General features: G+C 43.8%; 1 protein-coding gene and 1 pseudogene across 16 annotated transcripts in view; one reads left to right on the forward strand and one right to left on the reverse strand.

The window, feature by feature from the left end:
• SETD4 (SET domain containing 4) overlaps nucleotides 1-18,332 on the reverse strand; it is a 286,569-nt gene that overhangs the window by 93,658 nt on the left and 174,579 nt on the right. The window lies entirely within an intron of this gene.
• On the forward strand, nucleotides 5,628-17,838 carry LOC103548831 (carbonyl reductase [NADPH] 1-like; annotated as a pseudogene).

An 18,332-nucleotide genomic window follows, 5' to 3' on the forward strand; every position in this document is an offset into this window, starting at 1 on the left:
TCATATGTAAATATTTATTTTTTTAACCTCTGACTCCATGAGCTTTACAACCAAATGGAAGTTACACATTGTTAAAAGCCCAGATGGCCTCACGCTGGGCTCCCATTAAACTTGTAAATAATCACAGGTCCTTGAAGTCTATTACAGGGAACCAAATGTCCAGAGAATATCAAGAAACCAAAGCTTCTTCTCAGGCCCAACTTCTCGGCTTCCTGGTACCAGAATCCACCATGGAGACAAACAGCCAAGGACGTCCATCTGTGGATTATCTCATCTCACCCGGCAAATAGCCTCACAAGGCCAAATGTGGACAGCTGGGAAAACGCCAGCCAACAAACACCAGCCAACAAGGCTATGTGCCCCCTCTGTACAAGCAGACACATTCCCAACCTTTAACAACCTCTACCCACTTCCTAATGGGGAGCAAGCTATTCTTAAGGCACTAGCTGTTGCTTTGCTCCCTCTTCCTGGCCAAGAAAGTAAAGCCTTTCCTTTCCATTCAATACTCTGTTATCGTTATTTGGATTGGCACCGGGTTCAGAGACTGAACTTCTGGTAACAACTTGGCATCCCAGATGGGATCTATGGGTGGTCCTCACTAAGACCCCCTGGGCTTGATCAGACACTCCCAAGTCATACACCACGCCTGTACCAATTGGGAAAGTGGAGGGTTGGAGAAAGACTCAGGGATGCCAGATGGCCAAGGACCGATGCTCAGTTGGCGGGGCTTCACACCAATTCAAATCTAGGTTTCCTCCCTTGGCTGGACTTCATGGAGCACCTGGGACAGGCAGAGGGGCTGCTCCAGCAGCTGCCAAAGCTCCTTTCATGATCTGTATACTGAAAACTGTAAACCATTGTTGAAAGAAATCAAAGAAGACAGAAAGAAATGGAAAGATATTCCATGCTCTTGGGTTGGAAGAATTAGCGTCGTTAAAATGTCCATACTTCCTAAAGCAATCTATAGATTCAACGCAATCCCTATCAAAGTTCCAACAACATTTTTCACAGAAATAGAACAAAGAATCCTAAAATTTGTATGGAACAACAAAAGACCCTGAATAGCCCAAGGATTCCTGAGAAAAAAGAACAAAGCTGGAGATATCACACTCCCTGATTTCAAAATATACTACAAAGCCATAGTAACCGAAACAGCATGGTACTGGCACAAAAACAGACATGCAGATGAATGCAACAGAATCGAGAGCCCAGAAGTAAACCCACACATTTATGGACAGCTAATATTCAACAAGGGAGCCAAGAGCATACGATGGAGAAAAGAGAGTCTCTTCAATAAATGGTGTTGGGAAAACTGGACAGCCACATGCAAAAGAATGAAAGTAGACCACTCCCTTACACCATGCACAAAAATCAACTCAAAATGGATTAAAGACTTGAGTGTAAGACCGGAAACCATGCAACTTCTAGAAGAAAACATAGGCAGTACGCTCTTTGACATCAGTCTGAGCAGCATATTTTCAAGTCCCATGTCTGACCGGGCAAGGGAAACAAAAGAAAAAATGAGCAAATGGGACTACATCAAACTAAAAAGCTTCTGCACAGCAAAGGAAACCATCAACAAAACGAAAAGACAACCTAACAACTGGGAGAAGATATTTGCAAACCACATATCAGATAAGGGGTTAATATCTAAAATATACAGAGAACTCATACAGCTCAACAACAAAAAAAACCAACAATCCAGTTAGAAAATGGGCAAAAGATCAGAACAGAGATTTCTGCAAAGAAGATATACAGATGGCCAACAGGCATATGAAAAGATGCCCAACATCATTAGCTATCAGGGAAATGCAAATCAAAACTACAATGAGGTATCACCTCACTCCAGTCAGAATGGCTATAATTAACAAGACAGAAAACAACAAATGTTGGAGAGGATGTGGAGAGAAGGGAACCCATGTTCACTGGTGGTGGGAGTCAAACTGGTGCAACCACTATGGAAAGCAGTATGGAGTATCCTCAGAAAATTAAGGATAGATCTACCATATGATTCATCTATCCTGCTGCTGGTTATTTATCCAAAGAACTTGAAAACACAAAGGCATAAAGATACCTGCACCCCTATGTTCACTGCAGCATTATACACAATAGCCAAGACTTGGAAGCAACCTAGGTGCCCATCAAGGGACCACTGGATAAAGAAGATGTGGTATTTATACACAATGGACTACTACTCAGCCATAAGAAATGATAAAATCTGGCCATTTGTGACAACATAGATGGACCTTGAGGGTATTATGCTGAGTGAAATAAGTCAGAGGGAGAAAGTCAAATACCATATGATCTCACTCATGAGTAGAAGATAAAAACAACGATAAACAAACACGTAGCATTGGAGATTGGATTGGTGATTACCAGAGGGGAAGGGGGAAGGAGGGAGGGCAAAAGGAGTGATTAGGCTCACATGTGAGGAGATGGACTATAATTAGTTTTCGGGTGGTGAACATGATGTAATCTACACAGAATTTGAAATATGTTATGATGTACATCCGAAAATAAACAAATAAATGAAAGAACAAAAAAAAAGCTATGTTAGGAAAAAAAAAAAAAAAAAACCTTCTTTCACTTTGCAAGCCTTCCCTCTGGCTCCCTCCTGTGTGCAGCCATTCTAACCGCTAGTTACCAGGGAAATGACTTTGGGCAAAAGGAAAACTCACTTGTTTCGTGAGTCACGATGCCCTGGCCAGACTAGATAATGCCCCCAGTGTGCACACAGAGGTCCCTTGTCCTTGCTCATTTGGGAAGATCTGTAGGCCAGATCTTCATTTTCTGGGCACCACCAAGTGTACGTTATGGACTAAGGTGGGACTGGAAGCATTTTGGTTTTTGGGTTGGGTTGGTTTTGTTTCCTTTGTTCTGGCTACCATTTGCTGGCTGAGGGTTTTTGGGAAATCGAGCTTGTTTGGTTTGGTTTGGTTTCTCTGTTTCTCCTCTTTTTAAATAAAAGAGTATTAATGTGGGAGGTGTCACATCTGTTCCACCTAAGAGTCCCTTGGGAAAGATTTTTCCTGATTGGTGAACCTACAGCTATAAGCCAATGACAAAAGAAACAAATCGTATTTTACTATAACACCTCTTGGCTGACATATGTCTTGGAAAGTGAGGAAAGATGGCGACTGAATGGAACTTTGAATAATTACACTATGTTGCAGTTGGAGTTGTTTTGTGAAAGGTCTGGAAAATGGGATGAGATTCCATATGGGCAGGCTTTTCTGTGGTTGCATGATCAGAAAGCTGACTGGTCAGGGACCACACCAATGATCCCAAGAAAAACCAAGCCTCTAGTAGTCAAAGATACTCAGACACCAGAAGAAAAACTTGATAAGGACATGGCTGCTCTAAGTGTGTCGAATCCTTTTAATACTAATGTGGCACGGATACTGATGGCAAGGAAGGTCAATGAGGTCGAGGGGACCATAGAAATGAGTTCAGGTCAATTGGTGGGAATAACTTTCAAAGTTTATAACATTTGAGAGGTGCATAAAGCCAAGCTAGTCGAGGTGCTTTACACAGCTCCCCCAGATGGGACAAGAAGGGGGATCCAAGGTCAGGGAGGAAGGGACGCCAAAAATTGGAAAAGGATCAGTGTACCTGCTGCAAAGAAAAGAGGCACTAGAAACATGAGTTCCCTGAGCTAGAGGAAGGCATGAGAGAAAAAGAGGGTTCCCCCAAATAAGCTCATGACCTCTTGAGTCCGAGACTCAGAGGAGGAAGGTGATTGACGGGGCCAAGGGTTCTTTGCCATGCTGGTGGCTCCAATTCCAGTAGTCCCCCATGAGCCCCAGGTACAAATGACAGTGGGGACACAATTGGCTGACTTTCCAGTAGGTATTGGTGCCACTTATTCAGTGTTAAACTGCAAATTGACATCACTAAATAATTCCTTGGTTGCCGTTGTTGGAGTCACTGGCAAAATTCAACAGAGACCCATGCGCCAACCATTAGAATGCAACTTGGAAAAACACAAGCTGAAACAGAACTTTTTCTACATACCAGATTGTCCCATTTCCCACCTTGGGAAGTTCATTAGGATCTTTGACTGGACTTATTAGAACATTTCACAAAGAGGTTCAGTTTGTTCTTATACTTCATATGTTCCAGATAAAAGGAAGGACTGGAATAATTGACCCATTTGTGAAATGTGTTCATCATAGAAAACTGCTGGAAGATTAATAAGGAGGTTTCTATAATTCATTGTAGTTATCTCAAAGGTAGTTTAATAAGAGTCATAGTGTCATGAATTATCTTTTTATGCCATTTTTTTTTGCAATGCCTTCCCTTTGTAGAATAGAGTTCAAGTTAACCAAAGATGATCGTTTCCCAATATTTACATTAAAACAGGGAGAGTTTCCTAATTTACTCAAATCTCGTATTGGTAGTATGATCTCATGACTTTTATACCATTTAAAAGACTCATTGAGATGTAAAAATAGTAAACTCTTTCTTTATACATATTAATATAAATTCATTTCTATGAATATGAACTATATTTTCCACAAAAAATTGATGAGAAATGTGTCATTGCTTTATACTTTTTGTAACTTTATTGAGATTTAACTCACATACCATACACTTCACTCACTTAAAATATATAATTCAGTGGTTTTTAATACTCGTGCAGAGTTGTGGACCCATCACCTCATTCAACATTAGAACATATCCATCTTCACAAGAAGAATTCCATCACCCCTCTGTTCCTCCACTCTTCCTGTCCCAGAGCAATCGCTAATCTACTTTCTGTCTCCAGATTTTCTTGTTCTGGGCATCTCATATGTATAGAATCATATAATATGTGGTCTTTTGTGTCTGGTCTCTTTAATTTAGCATAATGTTTTCAAGATTCATCCCTGTTGTAGGAGGTATTTCATTGCTTTTGATAGCATCCCTTTAATAGTTCAGTTTCCACTGTTCCTCACCATCAGCATATTGCCAGGCCATTAGTCTCTGCAACTAAAATAATAAAAACCCAAACAGAAAACAGCACACAATTCACACTACTGAACTGACTTGTTTTTACCTTCCCCCATCAGAGTGGCAGCCTTTCAAAGCAGATGCTGTCCATTCACCTAGGATCTGCCATCCATCAACCATCAAACCATCAAAGTCAGCTTTTTCTTGGTCAAGACAGACCTGATCATAGAACACTGCACAAGTGACCATAACATCCTCAAGTACTCCCAAAGGCAGCTTTTGACACTAATGAGTCCCTCCTTACATTCCCCTTAGCATGGTCCTGTATAAACCATTTTCATATTCTTATGGAACTCCTGGGCACTACTCTCCCCATTAGAGCATTTCTCTGACATAATCCGTGACATTGTGGCTAAAACAACCTTCAAGATTATATGATCTAATTAACTCATATAGGCAGTCTTAATTAATGCTCATGGCAAACTGGTCATTGTTTCTGAAGGGGACAAGATCTCAGCAATTTTGGTATTCATCATTCTTATGCATGCCTGTCTAGGTTATGATCTGTGTTACATTTTAGGCAGAGTGGTGAACGTGTCTAGCATGATGACCTTCATGGCTCTTGAACCTGCAGCCCAGGACTGCAGCAAAAGTTTACAAGTGAGACCGTCCTTGAGGTAGAGCTGGTGGGGCTCATGAACGAGTTTGTGGATGATGCAAAGAATGGAGTGCACATAAAGGAAGGCTGGCCTGATGTCAAGGCCATGGCATATGCAGTGTGTAAGATGGACATCACTGTCCTGTCCAGAATCCATGCCAGGAGACTGAGTGAGCAGAGAGGGGACAAGATCCTCCTGAATGCCTGCTGCCCAGGATGGGTAAGAACCGACATGGGGGATGCAAGACCATAAAAACCCCAGAAGAAAGAGCACAGACCCTCATGTACTTGCCCCTTTTGCCCTCAGATGCTGAGTGGCCTCATGAAGAGTTTGTTATGGAGAAGAAAGTTGAACAATGGGGGTTCCTCTCACTGTTCCCTCCATAGTTCTCATTAAGTTACCTGTCCTGATTTGACCAAAGGACGCTTACACTGTTTAAAAGATCTCTACCCAAAATTTAAAAAATAAGAAGAATCAAAATATCCCTATGGAGTACTAAATTTGACTTGGCTTGACTCTCAATTCTGAGAAGTCCTTTGTGATTTCTTCTGTGATATAGAGGGAGAAAAAGTGGACTCAATGACAATGAATGAAAATCAATAGATGAATAAAGGGTTTTTTATAAACATCCATTCATGTAGTTTCTTTACATGCCAACCACCTCAGAAATCTAATACACCTAAAAGTTAGATAGCTAGAAAGACAGTATAACACAGGGGTCAACAAACATTATAGAAACAGCCAGTGAGTACATATTTTCAGCTTTGCAGGTCACATGATCGCTGTGGGAAACACTCAGGTCTGCAGAGGTAGCATGAACGGAGCCATAGAGAGTACATAAACAATGAACGTGGCGCCGTTTGGCCTGCTGGCTTTAGTTTACCAGCCTCTAGTATAACATGGACAACAACATGAGGAGAATACATCTGGTGTGGTCTCTTTAACACCAAACTCATTGGAAAAACACAATGGCAAAGTGTGAGCTGTGAGGAGGCACTTAAGATCCATCCATAAGAGAATCTGAGAGAGTTGGGGAAATTGAATATGGATTGGATGTCAGTGGACATGAGAGAATTACTGTCAAATCTCTTCAATGAGAATGTGTTATTTATGGAGGGAGGAAGTGTCCTGAGGTCTGCAACATGAACGTGGTTCAGCAAAATATATACAGAAGACAAACACAAAAATATACTAAAATATTCATAATTGTTCAACCTAGCTTGGTGGATATATAGGTGTTTACTATTCTGTCAACTTTTCTGTTTGAAATGTTTCAAGACAAACATCTGGAAACAAAACATCCCAGCTCTGCCACCTTACTGCGTCACCCTGAGCAAAACCACATTTACTGTATCTCAGTTTCTCCATTTTTAAATGAAGACTTTGGGCATAGGATTGCTATGAAGATTAAATGTCCTCATCCAGGTGGAAATGTTGAAAACACAATAAAAGTGCAAAGTGTCTTCTCTCATGAGTCCCTGTGATTGGGACCTAACACCGCCCAGGACTGTGATGAGAAGCTTCTTCCTGCCCAACACCAAGCCTGCCTCCCAGTGGGTTCAGTGACCCTCCCCCACATGCCCTCCCTTCACATCAGCATTCCGCATTGTAAAGACGCCTCTGCTGTCATGATTATTCTCCATTTTCACCAGTGATGTTCAGGCTCACAGAAATGAAAAAGGATGGCCCTAGAAAGCAGCCTTAGGGCTCTTATTTTAAAAGTGAGTTTTACAGGGACTAGCCTGATGGCATAGTGGTTACATTTGCACACTTCATTTTGGTGGCCCTAGGATCATGGGTACGGATCTAGGGCACAGATCTACACATCTCTCCTCATCATGCCATGGCAGCATCCCACATATGAAATAGAGGAAAATTGCCATGGTTGTTAGCTCAGGGACAATCTTCCTCACCAAAAAAAAAAGAAAAAAAATAGTGAGGTTTGCAAGACAAATGGAGCCTCGACAGCTGCTAGGGACTTATGCAACAGGCCACTCATCCAAGGTTGATTGGCCACGAGCAAAACTTAAACTCCCTTTGTGGTCACCAGATTTCTGTTACCACACAAAGGCATGACCTTCTTGCCACAAGACAAAAGACAACGGTCAAGAGGCAAGATGGTGGCAGAGACTGGGCATTTTATTACAGCTTGTTAGCAATGGGAAGAAGGCCGATAATATCCAAAAGAACCATCCTGAGTTGGTCACAGAGTCTTGAAGCAGTTATATAGGCAAGTGGGTTACGGGGCAGGGTTAAGAATGTTGACCCTCTGGGATTACAGACTGGGAGTGGCCACACCAGGTAGACTCTCGGGGTCATCACCTTCCTAAGGAATTCAAAAGGACAACACTATCATCTTATGGCAGCGGGGAGGTACCTGCAAAGCAGGGCTCCTAAAATCTACAGAGCAGTTAGATCTGGAGGGTGCATATCCAGCTGGGTTAGTCAGTCAGTGGCCATTCAATGTTACAACATGGTTTCTGTTCTACAAAATGGCTTCCCTCATGTCAACCTTATGATGAGCTGGCATCACCACCAAAGAGTACCGTTTGCAAGGTGGGGAAGTAACTTTCCAGTGGAGAAACCTGGCAAACGCTGCCTTGGCCAGGTGAAGAGGGTTAGCAACATTAGTGCTGAATCATGCTGATAGCGTGTTCCCTGGAGATAAGAAGGGGACTTCGCCTCTGTGATAGTCAACCCAGTTCTTCCTTGAGAACAACATCGGGCAAACCCAAAACCACCAGACCAGTACTCTTAAAATCTGTCAAACGTAGTGAAAGCCAAGTAGACTTTTTGGCATAAGACAGAGGAAACTAAGGAGACGTGACAGATCAATGTGATGTGGTATTCTGGAGGGAATCTCGGATTAAAAAAAGGATATCAGGGGGAAAACACTGAAATCCAAATAAAGCATGGAGGTTAGTTAATACTGCTGTTCCAATGTAGGTTTCCTAGTTGTGAGAAAGGTACCATCCGAGTGAGATGTTAATACAAGGGGACATTTGATGAGGGGTATACAGGAATTCTCTGTAGTACATTTGCAACTTTTCAGGCTCTATTCTAAAATTAAAAGTTTATTGGAAAGAAAAGATGAGGCTGGAAATAGACGGTTCCAGGTTTGGACCTATGATTCAGTAATGTCATCAAGGATCAAGGCTCTTTCTAATTTTCCACAATATCTTCCTTTGGGAGTTGGCTCTTCCCCTTTTAGTTTCTTTCCTCATGGTCTCAAGAGAGTTGCTACAGATCCGAGCATGACATTGTCACACAAAAGCCTTCAAGACAGGAAGAAAGGGGGCAGATGAAACAGGTATTTTGCTTTTATGAGGCAGGAAGGTAATGTATCGTCCCATTTTCAAGATGGGAATTGACAGATTCTCTCCTTGTCACTCTGTCAGGCTCTTCTGAACCTTCTTCCCAAGTAGGCCTCAACGTGGGCTATAAAATCATCAAACTCAGCACAAATGATTTCACTCACTCCCTGCCCCCCACATTAAAAGACTGAAACACTGGCATAGTTTCTAACAGCTCAACGCCCCATCCTAGGATGACCTGAGCCCCCTTAACATTCTCAAGGCTGCCTAAAGGGTTTCCTATTTGTTCTAGCCCATGTCTGACCATAGGCTCTTTACCACCCTTTCTTAGAGCATTTCCTACAATTTCTGAATCCTTTCTGTCCGTTTGAGATGTATATGTATCTCCTATAACTCAGAGAGTCTTTCTTAAGCACTTGAAAGCCATTCTGTTGAAATGTAATCATCGGAAAGGACAGGGCCTCTGTCTCCCAGTCTCTGTGTAGCACACACTGGGGCCTACTGACCTTTACACTGACCTATGCGTTGCATTCTTCACTTCAGTGACAGTACTCCAGCCCCTCAGCTCCCTGCCCTGACTCCGGCATTCTTTCTTTAAAATGCCCAGTCACCACTGTACTATTGCACTTTGAATTCAGCTTGTGCTAGATGCACTTCCCTATTGCATTAGTATACTACTTATTAAAATCTGCCTTTACATAGGTTATCTTTGATAGGATTAAGTTAATTACTTGGAGTGACATATTAAGTCAGCAGCTCAACCACAATTAGATTTGGAGACTCAAAGTCCATGCTCTACCCATAGGCAAGGCTTATTGACCATCCTAAACAGGCAGAAAGTATAAAAAGAAGAGCCAGGGTCAAGTCGAATTCTGTGAGGGTAAATAATCATGGGCAGGGGAAGACCCCGAGAGCTCAACAACTTGGAATTCAACTTAGAATTTACTACTGTTTTCCAACAGCTTTTATGTTAATAGACATCATGGGACTGTGTACTTCAGGACAAATAAAATAACTACTTTGAAGCAGTGGGTGGTAACGATGTGCATTTATTCCACAAATCATAGATGTGATAAAATTCTTTCTCCATATAGCAGCCAGGATGATCTCAGACTTGACTCTCACAACCAAGGAATACCTTCCACATTAGCCATTAGAGTCCTAACAGAGATCCGGAGCCTCTACCTTTACTCTTTTGTTTTTCTTCTCACATTGCTCAGAACTGGTTCCTGCACAAAGGGCACAATCCGCTCGCCACGAGAGAAAAGCCAATGTTCGAGAGGCAAGATAATAGCAGAGAAAGGGCATTTTATTACAGCTTGCTAGCAAGAGGGAAGACAGCCGATTAATGTCCAAAAGAACCATCTTAAGCAGGGTACAGAATCTTGAAGCAGTTATATAGGCCAGTGGGTTATCGGGGGGAGGGTTAGGAATGTTGACCCTCTGGTGTTACAGACTGGCAGTTGCCACACCAGATCTTTCAGGTTTCATTGATGATGGCTATCATTATAGACTTTCTGTTTGGTGGTCATCACATTCCTAAGGAACCCCAAAGAACCAAGTTAGCATCTTATCGCAGCTGGGAGGTATATGCACAAGCAGGGGTCATAAAATCTGCAGAACAGGTGGATCTCCTGGAGGGTGAAAATCCAGCTAGGTGACTTAGTCAGAGGTCACTCAAAGTTACAACATGGTCTCTTTTCTACAATATGGCTTCCTTTATGGCAACCTTGTGTTGGGCTGGTTTCAAACCCAGACAAGGTGCGGTGTGCGAGGAAGGGTGGGAGGCTCAAAAACACACCACCAGGATCAAGACCCAAATTTGACAGAGAAAAAATATACAAAACCTTGATTCAAGATCTTAATTCACTGGCTTTAAATTAGCACGCTTCCCCCAAAACAAACTTTCTAAGAATTTCCCATAGTCCAATCTCTCATTCCTTTCCTTTATTATTCTTCCCCTGTTCTTATGCTGACAAAGCCCTTTTCCCATACTGAAAAAATGTGAATTTTACTTATCTTTTCTTATACTTGTTTTATGGTTTCACTTATTAGCCCATAAATTTAAAAAGTGGGAAAATACTTTTTCTCTCTCGTTAGAAATTAATCGGTGTACCGTGTAGGGTGAGGATCTCTTTTTTCCTTTGCAATCATTGCTCCTTTTCCCCCACTATCATTTTCTGGAATAATTCTTTGCTTCCCCTGTTAATTGTTAATGCCACTTTTATCATACACTACATTCTCAGACTGTATGATGTTCATGGATTGTATTTTCTGGAGCATCCTGCCCCACTGACTTGTCACTTCTTGTGTTGGTACCAGTACTACAAGGATAAAGAAATCAGGCTGAAAATCATGATTCATCGCCCTCCGAGAATTGGTCTTTTGAAATTTCAGGCCGCTCACCATGACCAGACTTCCCTGCATGCCACGTGCTATCGCTAACTGACCCTCTTAGTGGATTTAGTCCATCCCACTTCCTTCCAACACTGGCTCACGCCCACTATAGAAGAAAGTGAATGAGGCTAGGGGTGTGGAGAGAGGCCAGAAAATGACAGAACTAGGATATACACGGATAAGGAAGAAAATCCAAAACAAAGCTCTACACCATCCCGAGTGAAAAAAAATCCCAAAAGGTTATAACCGATGACTCCATCTGGGGAGCATTTTTGAAACAGTACAATTTTACAAATGGAGAACAGATTACTGTTGGACAGGGCTGAGGGAGGGGAGGGTGGGGGCAAGAGAGAGGTATGTTTGGTTATAAAGAACCAACAGGAGGGATCCTTGTGCTGATGGAAATGTTGTATATCTTGACTGTAGTGGTGGATACACAAACCTACACTTGTGATAAAATTGTATGGATCCGAATACACACATACAAATAGGTACAAGTGAAATGAGGAAATCTGGACATGATTGGTGGATTGTTTTGATGTCAGTATTCTGAGTGTGATATTGTACTGGAGTTTTGCAAAATGTTACCACTGAGGAAAACTGGGTCAAGTGCAAGGAATCTCTATCTTACTTCTTACTACTGCATGTGAATCTGCAATTATCTCAAAAAATATTTAAGAGAATAAAAAAGCAAAGCTCTTTCCCTGATTATTAGTTTTGTGTGTTGCAACTCATTGGAAACCTACCTTGCAATGGCAACATAATTGGCATCTATCTAAAGCACCCCTGTTCACCAGAACTTTGTGCTGTGAAGGGAACATCGTGGAGGTGTCTGTACAATACAGTGCCCACCAGCACGTGTGACTGTTGAGCACTGGAAATGTGGCTAGTGCAGCTAAGAACTGAATTTCAAATTGTATTATTTTCATTAAATTTACATCTAATGGCCACTTGTGGGAAGTGACTACCTTAAGAGGCAGCTCAGAAGTGAAACTCGACCCTATAGTCGGCTAGTCCTCTGTTGGTACAAGGAAATAGTAAGGAAGAAAATTCATTTCCCACCACTGAACTAGTTTATGAACTTTCTGGGTATGCACTTCCTCCCATTAAAATGGGGATAACAAGATGCATCCTGATGAGCTTTTCTAGTGTGAGAAAAGGCTGCAAAGTCCATGGCCATTTGTACTTGGCAGTCCCAACCGCTCTCCCGCCAGCGCCCCGCAGGCCTCCACGCAGCCGCGTTGTCCCGCAGCTGCGTGGCGCTGGTGACCTGGGGCCAACAAGGGCATCGGCTTCGCCATCGCGTTCGACCTTTGCCGGCAGTTCTCGGGGGACGTGGTGCTCACGGCGCGGGACACGGCGCGGGGCCAGGCGGCCGTGCAGCAGCTGCAGGCCCAGGGCCTGAGCCCGCGCTTCCACCAGCTGGACATCGACGACCTGCAGAGCATCCGCGCCCTCCCGACTTCCTGAAAGAGGAGTACGGGGCCTCGACGTGCTGGTCAACAACGCGGGCATCTCCTTCAATAGCAAGGAGCCCGTGCTCGCAGGGGAAGCCTTCTGCCAGGGTGACCGGATCTGTCGGAGCATCCCTGCGGTGGGGCTCCCCTGCCTTTGGGGTCTGGGATGGCTGCCTGGGGATGGAGGAGGGGAGAGGACAGGGGTGCGGCTACAGCAGAGTGCACCTGGAACTGGACTGCTTTCCAGCCAGAGGGACCTTTCCATTTCCTTGGCTGGGACGCCTGGGGATCTTTTCTAGGTTGTCCCGCAGATTTGCTCTGATTGGATTTTAGGGCGGTTGGGTGAATTTTTAAGGCATTTTTGTAAATAAGAAAATTGCACAAACTTGTACACAGAGATTCCATGTGTGGACCCTCTTAGAACATTGCCAAACTTGGAAATTGCCAGTGGTAAATTACGTTAACCTGCTGCCCATTTTACACAAAATTCACCCAATTTCTTTTGCACGCTTTTAAAAACATGAATCCATGGAATTTTACCACATGGCTGCCATGTATTAACTCTACCTTTCTTCTTCCCTGAAAGTTCCTGACCCCACACCGTTTCATGTTCAAGCAGAAGTGACAAGGAAAACAAACTTTTTTGGTACCTGAGATGTCTGCACGGAGCTACTGCCTCTCATAAAACCCCATGGTGAGTCCGATGAGGAGCCCAAGCCATGCTGGTTCTGGCATGATCTGCCCTGCCTGCCTCTGCTCTCATCTACAAGCCCCTGCTACCTCTCTCTGCTCTGCTACACTGACTCCTTGTTGTGTCTCCACTGGGCCAGGTGCCCTTATGCTTCAGGCTCTGCACACACTTGTCCAGTGGTCATCAGTGCTGTCTGTCTCGCTGGTCATTGCACAGCTGACTCTTTCTCATCCTCAGGTCTTTGTTCAAAAGTCTCCTCAGAGAAGCCCTTTACCTGCTCTGTGCCCCTCACACGTTGGTGTTCCCTGAGGATTCCATCACTGCTCCTTCCTCCTCCCTCTCCCTCTCTGAGTGATCCTATTCAGGCTAAGGAAGCCTTCGCAACCCTCAATTTGTTACCCACCCCCATATCTTTTCCTGCATCTGATATAGTGTATTATATTTATTGATTTTAGATGCTAAACCCACTGTACATATGTGAGATAAATATCGTTTGGTCTTTACAACTTCAGCAGGTCCCCACGACCACCATCAGGTTCAGAAATTCACTAGAAGGACTCAGAACTCAGCAGAGCCATTATACTCAAAATTATAGTGTCTTATCGAAAATGGAGACAGATTCAAGTCAGCAATGGGAAAAGTCTCTTAGCCCTCGGTCCAGGAAAGACCAGGCATGGAGCTTGAGTTCTCCTCTCCCGGGGGAGTCCTGCAGACAGCATGTATTTCCCCCAGCAGAGATATGTGACAATACACATGGAGCGTTGCCAACCGGAGAAGCTTATCCTGTCTAGTGTCTGGTATTTTTATTGGGATTGGTCACATAGACCTGGCCCACCACTCTCTTGGCTGACCTTACTCCCCAGCCCCTCCAGAGGTCCAGCTGATAGCAGGTAGCCCAAAGTAGCATCATAATCACCTTGTTAGCATCCATTCTGTAGTCTGATCCTAGACGCCCCCCAAGTAAACAAGGACATTCTTATCAGGAAGATTAAACCAAGTTGACCTTCCAGCAGCCTTGGCTAAAGGGCCAAACCTTTCCTTGGCCCAGCTTAATCCTCTACTTTCACAGGCCACGCCCTAGTCCTTTGCCAAGGCTCTCTTACAGCAAAGGATCGTTGAGCATCTACATTTAGTAGAGACTTTATATAACACATACAGCAATCGTATCAGAAATATGCTGAAATTTGGAGGAGCCAGTGTGGGGTAGGAATACATTTAAAGGGAAAGATAATCCATCCCGTAAAACCACTAGATACACATTCATGTATTTGTACTAATTTGATTCCTCCTTGATCAACTGATATTTATACCTTATTTAGCATAGTACTTGTTTAGAAACATTCAGTATTGTTAAGAGCTAAACAGAGGCATATTAGAAATTTAAGAATTTATTTGAGAAAAAATCTATTTGAATCGAAAAGCAACAAATCTGAATTGCTTAGGAGTACCCCTGGACTTTTTAGAAAAAGGGCTGGAGCAAGGTAAGGAGATTACTGATTGGCTATAGCTTCAAACCCGTGTGGCTGTTTCTGATGGGTGGTCCTTAGGTTTCATTTTTGTATCCTCGAGGCATTTACAAGCTTAGATTTGGTTTGCTTTAGAGCCACCTCAGTCTAATGGGCTCCTCACTTAATGTAACTCATGGCTAAATATAGCTGGTGCTTAGCTAAATTCAGTTCTTCATTACATTTATAATTGAATATTAACAAGGCCAGTGTTACAGCTTATCACAGTATGGTGGTACGTGGAACCGGAAAGATAAGAATCAAGACATGCTGGCACATTGCTAGAGTTTCACTCAGTCATTAACCATTGGTTCAGGTCATCATCATATCATATGACCCCATCTCCTAGAGCGAGGCCACTCAGGTTCCCTGGCTTCCCGTCAACCTGGTCAGGTCCTGAAAGCAGGAGTGGTCTTAGTAACATGTGGCTTCACATTTTCCGGCATCTGGTATGATGGAGCTAAGAGACAATACCATCTCTTGCTCTGAGTCTCTCGAGACACCAAGGTAATATGGGATTTCTCTTGTTGCATAACCCGCTTATTCATTCCTTTAGCCTAGACTACCGTTCTTCCTTTTCCTCCTTGTCATTGACTTTTATGCAAACTTTTTCACCTTTCAAAGGGCTGTCAGATTCAGCCACTGTGCTGATCTTCATCGCCTGCAGCGAAGGCAGCTAGTCTAACAAGTGCCTTCCCTTCGGTCCACTCCCATTCATATCAGGTAGGGTTGGGTTGCATAGGTCCACACCTCGTGGGCTGTCTCGGCCACTAGGCAATACAGCTGCATTTGCTGTCACTCCAATTTTGCCAGATGGCGTGAAGGCACATTCCACTCCATCAGACCCTTACGACTTCTGGCATGAAGGTTCAAAGCTATAGTTAGAGGTTCTCGCTTAGGAATTATTCCTGCTTCCCATTTCCGCAGTTGTAGCACTAGTGTCAGGACTACTGTATCAGGTAGGAAAAAGAAAGTGGAGGTGATGTGAGTAACAATCATATAGTCACCCCAGCATCCTCCCCCAGCCCTTCCTCCCCACATCCTGCAGCGAAAGGAAAGAATCTATCCTGTGGGGCATCTCCCTTGGCCCCCTCATGTTGAGTGTGAGCACATGCTCACGACTGTGTGTAAGCCAGCTCTTCATACCTTTCTCAACTCATGTTTGAGACAACCAATGCTTCAACTGCCCATTCCAATTCTCTATCAACCCTACTACTCCAAGGACGAAACTGTGTGCTTGGTCTGCAGAAATGTAATTTGCCAGCCCAAATGGCGCAGTATCTTCTGTTCCAGTCCTGCTATGTAGCTTGAACGTTTGCATGTACTTCTGGATATGTAAAGCCTGGCCCGGAGATGGTGTCTCCTTTTGTGAGGACCCACTTGTAGCCTCCCAGGAGTACTACCTAACTCGACATGCCAGCTATGTGCAGGGCCTTGCCCTCGGAGAATCTTCCTCATGACCACCTGCAGTCTTTGTCTCTCTTGCTGCCAGGCTGAACAGTCCTTGGCAATGTGTGCTTCACAGGATGTAAGAATCACGTCGACCATTTTCCCATTGCTGCATTGCTGCAGCTCCCCATTTCCACCTATTTCCCGCACCAAGATGGCCACAGCAAAGAAGCCTACCAGGATGCCCACTTGCTGGTTCCACTAGCCTGCCAGTCCTGGAAGTGGTTCTTCTGATGGACATTCACTGACATGTCCTACTTTAACTTCCCTCTAAATTCCCGTAGGGACTTCCATAGGGCTCTGCCCTATATGCACATCCCTTCTGTTGTTCAGTTTCCCACGGCCCCTGTCCGTCATATTGTCAGACATTAGTCACTGCTCTGAGTTGATAAGAACCCAAACAGAGAGAAAACCCCATGCAGTTCAGACCCCTGAGCTGATTTGTTGTTCCCTTCTTCGATCAGTGTGTAGGCCTTTCAAAGCAGATGCTGTCCATTCACCTAGGATCTGCCATCCATCAACCTTTCAGCTCTTTGTTGCTCAAAGGAGACCTGATCATAGAGCCTTGCCCGAGAGACCATAACATCCTCCGGTGGTCCCAAAGGACACCTGATGATATGAATGAATACCTCCTTTCATTCCCTTACAATTGGTATGAATGAATACCTCCTTACATTCCCCTTGGCATGTTCCTATATAAACCATTTTCATTTTCTTATGGAACTTCTAGGTGCTACCCTCTCCATTAGAACATTTCTCTGACATCATTTGAGACATTATGGGTAACACAAGCTCAAGATTGTATCAAGTCCTTCACTCGTAGAGGCAGTCTTAATTAATGCTCATAGCAAACTGGTAATTGTCTCTCAAATGGAAGTTTTCTGGTCCAAAATCCCAGTGAAGTTGGTATTCATCATTCTCGTGCATCCTTTTCTACATAACGATTTCTGTTGGATTTTAGGCAGAGTGGTGCATGTGTCTAGCACTGTGAGTCTCAGTGCCCTTCACAACTGCAGCCCAAAACTGCAGGAGAAGTTTAGAAGTGAGACCATCACAGAAGAGGAGCTGGTGGGGCTCCTGATCAAGTTCGTGGAAGATACAAAGAATGGAGTGCACCAGAAGGAGGGCTGGCCTAATACCACATACGGAGTGATGAAAATCAGCATCACGTTCCTGTCCAGAATCCACGCCAGGAAGCTGAGTGAGCAGAGGAGAGGGGACAAGATCCTCCTGAATGCCTGCTGCCCGGGGTGGGTGAGAACTGACATGGGGGGGACCCAAAGCCACAAATTCCCCAGAAGAAGGAGCAGAGACCCCCGAGTACTTGGCCCTTTTGCCATCGGATGCTGAGAGGCCTCATGGGGAGTTTATTTTGGAAAAGAAAGTTGAACAATGGTGAGCTCAACTCACAGCTCCCGTGGGCTCCTGTATATTATGTGCCTTGATTGACCAAAGGGCATTTACACTGTGAAAAATATCCGTATCCAAACTATAAAAAAGAAGAGGAATCAAAATATCCCTATCAAGTCCTCAATTTAACTTGGCTATAAATTCTGTGAAGTCTTTTGTAACTTCTTCTGTGATATAGTGGGAGAAAAAAGTAGAATCAACGACAATGAGTGGAAATGAACAGATCAATAAATGGTTCTTTATAAATTTCCATTTTGCAGATTATTTACATGCTAACCAACTCAGAAATCTGATAGACCTCAAAGTTAGGTCAAGGAAGGACAGTATAACACAAGGGTTTAGGGAACATTATAGAAACAGCCAGTGAGTACATAGTTTCAGCTTTGCAGGCCACAGGGTCTCTATGGGAACTACTCAGATCTGCCGAGGTGGCCTGAAAGTAGCCATAGACAATACACAAACCAATGAGCCTGCCGGCTTTAGCTTACCAGCCTCTAGTATAACATGGAGAACACCAT

This window comes from Equus przewalskii, chromosome 27 (assembly GCF_037783145.1).
Source record: "Equus przewalskii isolate Varuska chromosome 27, EquPr2, whole genome shotgun sequence".
Lineage (NCBI taxonomy): Eukaryota > Metazoa > Chordata > Mammalia > Perissodactyla > Equidae > Equus > Equus przewalskii.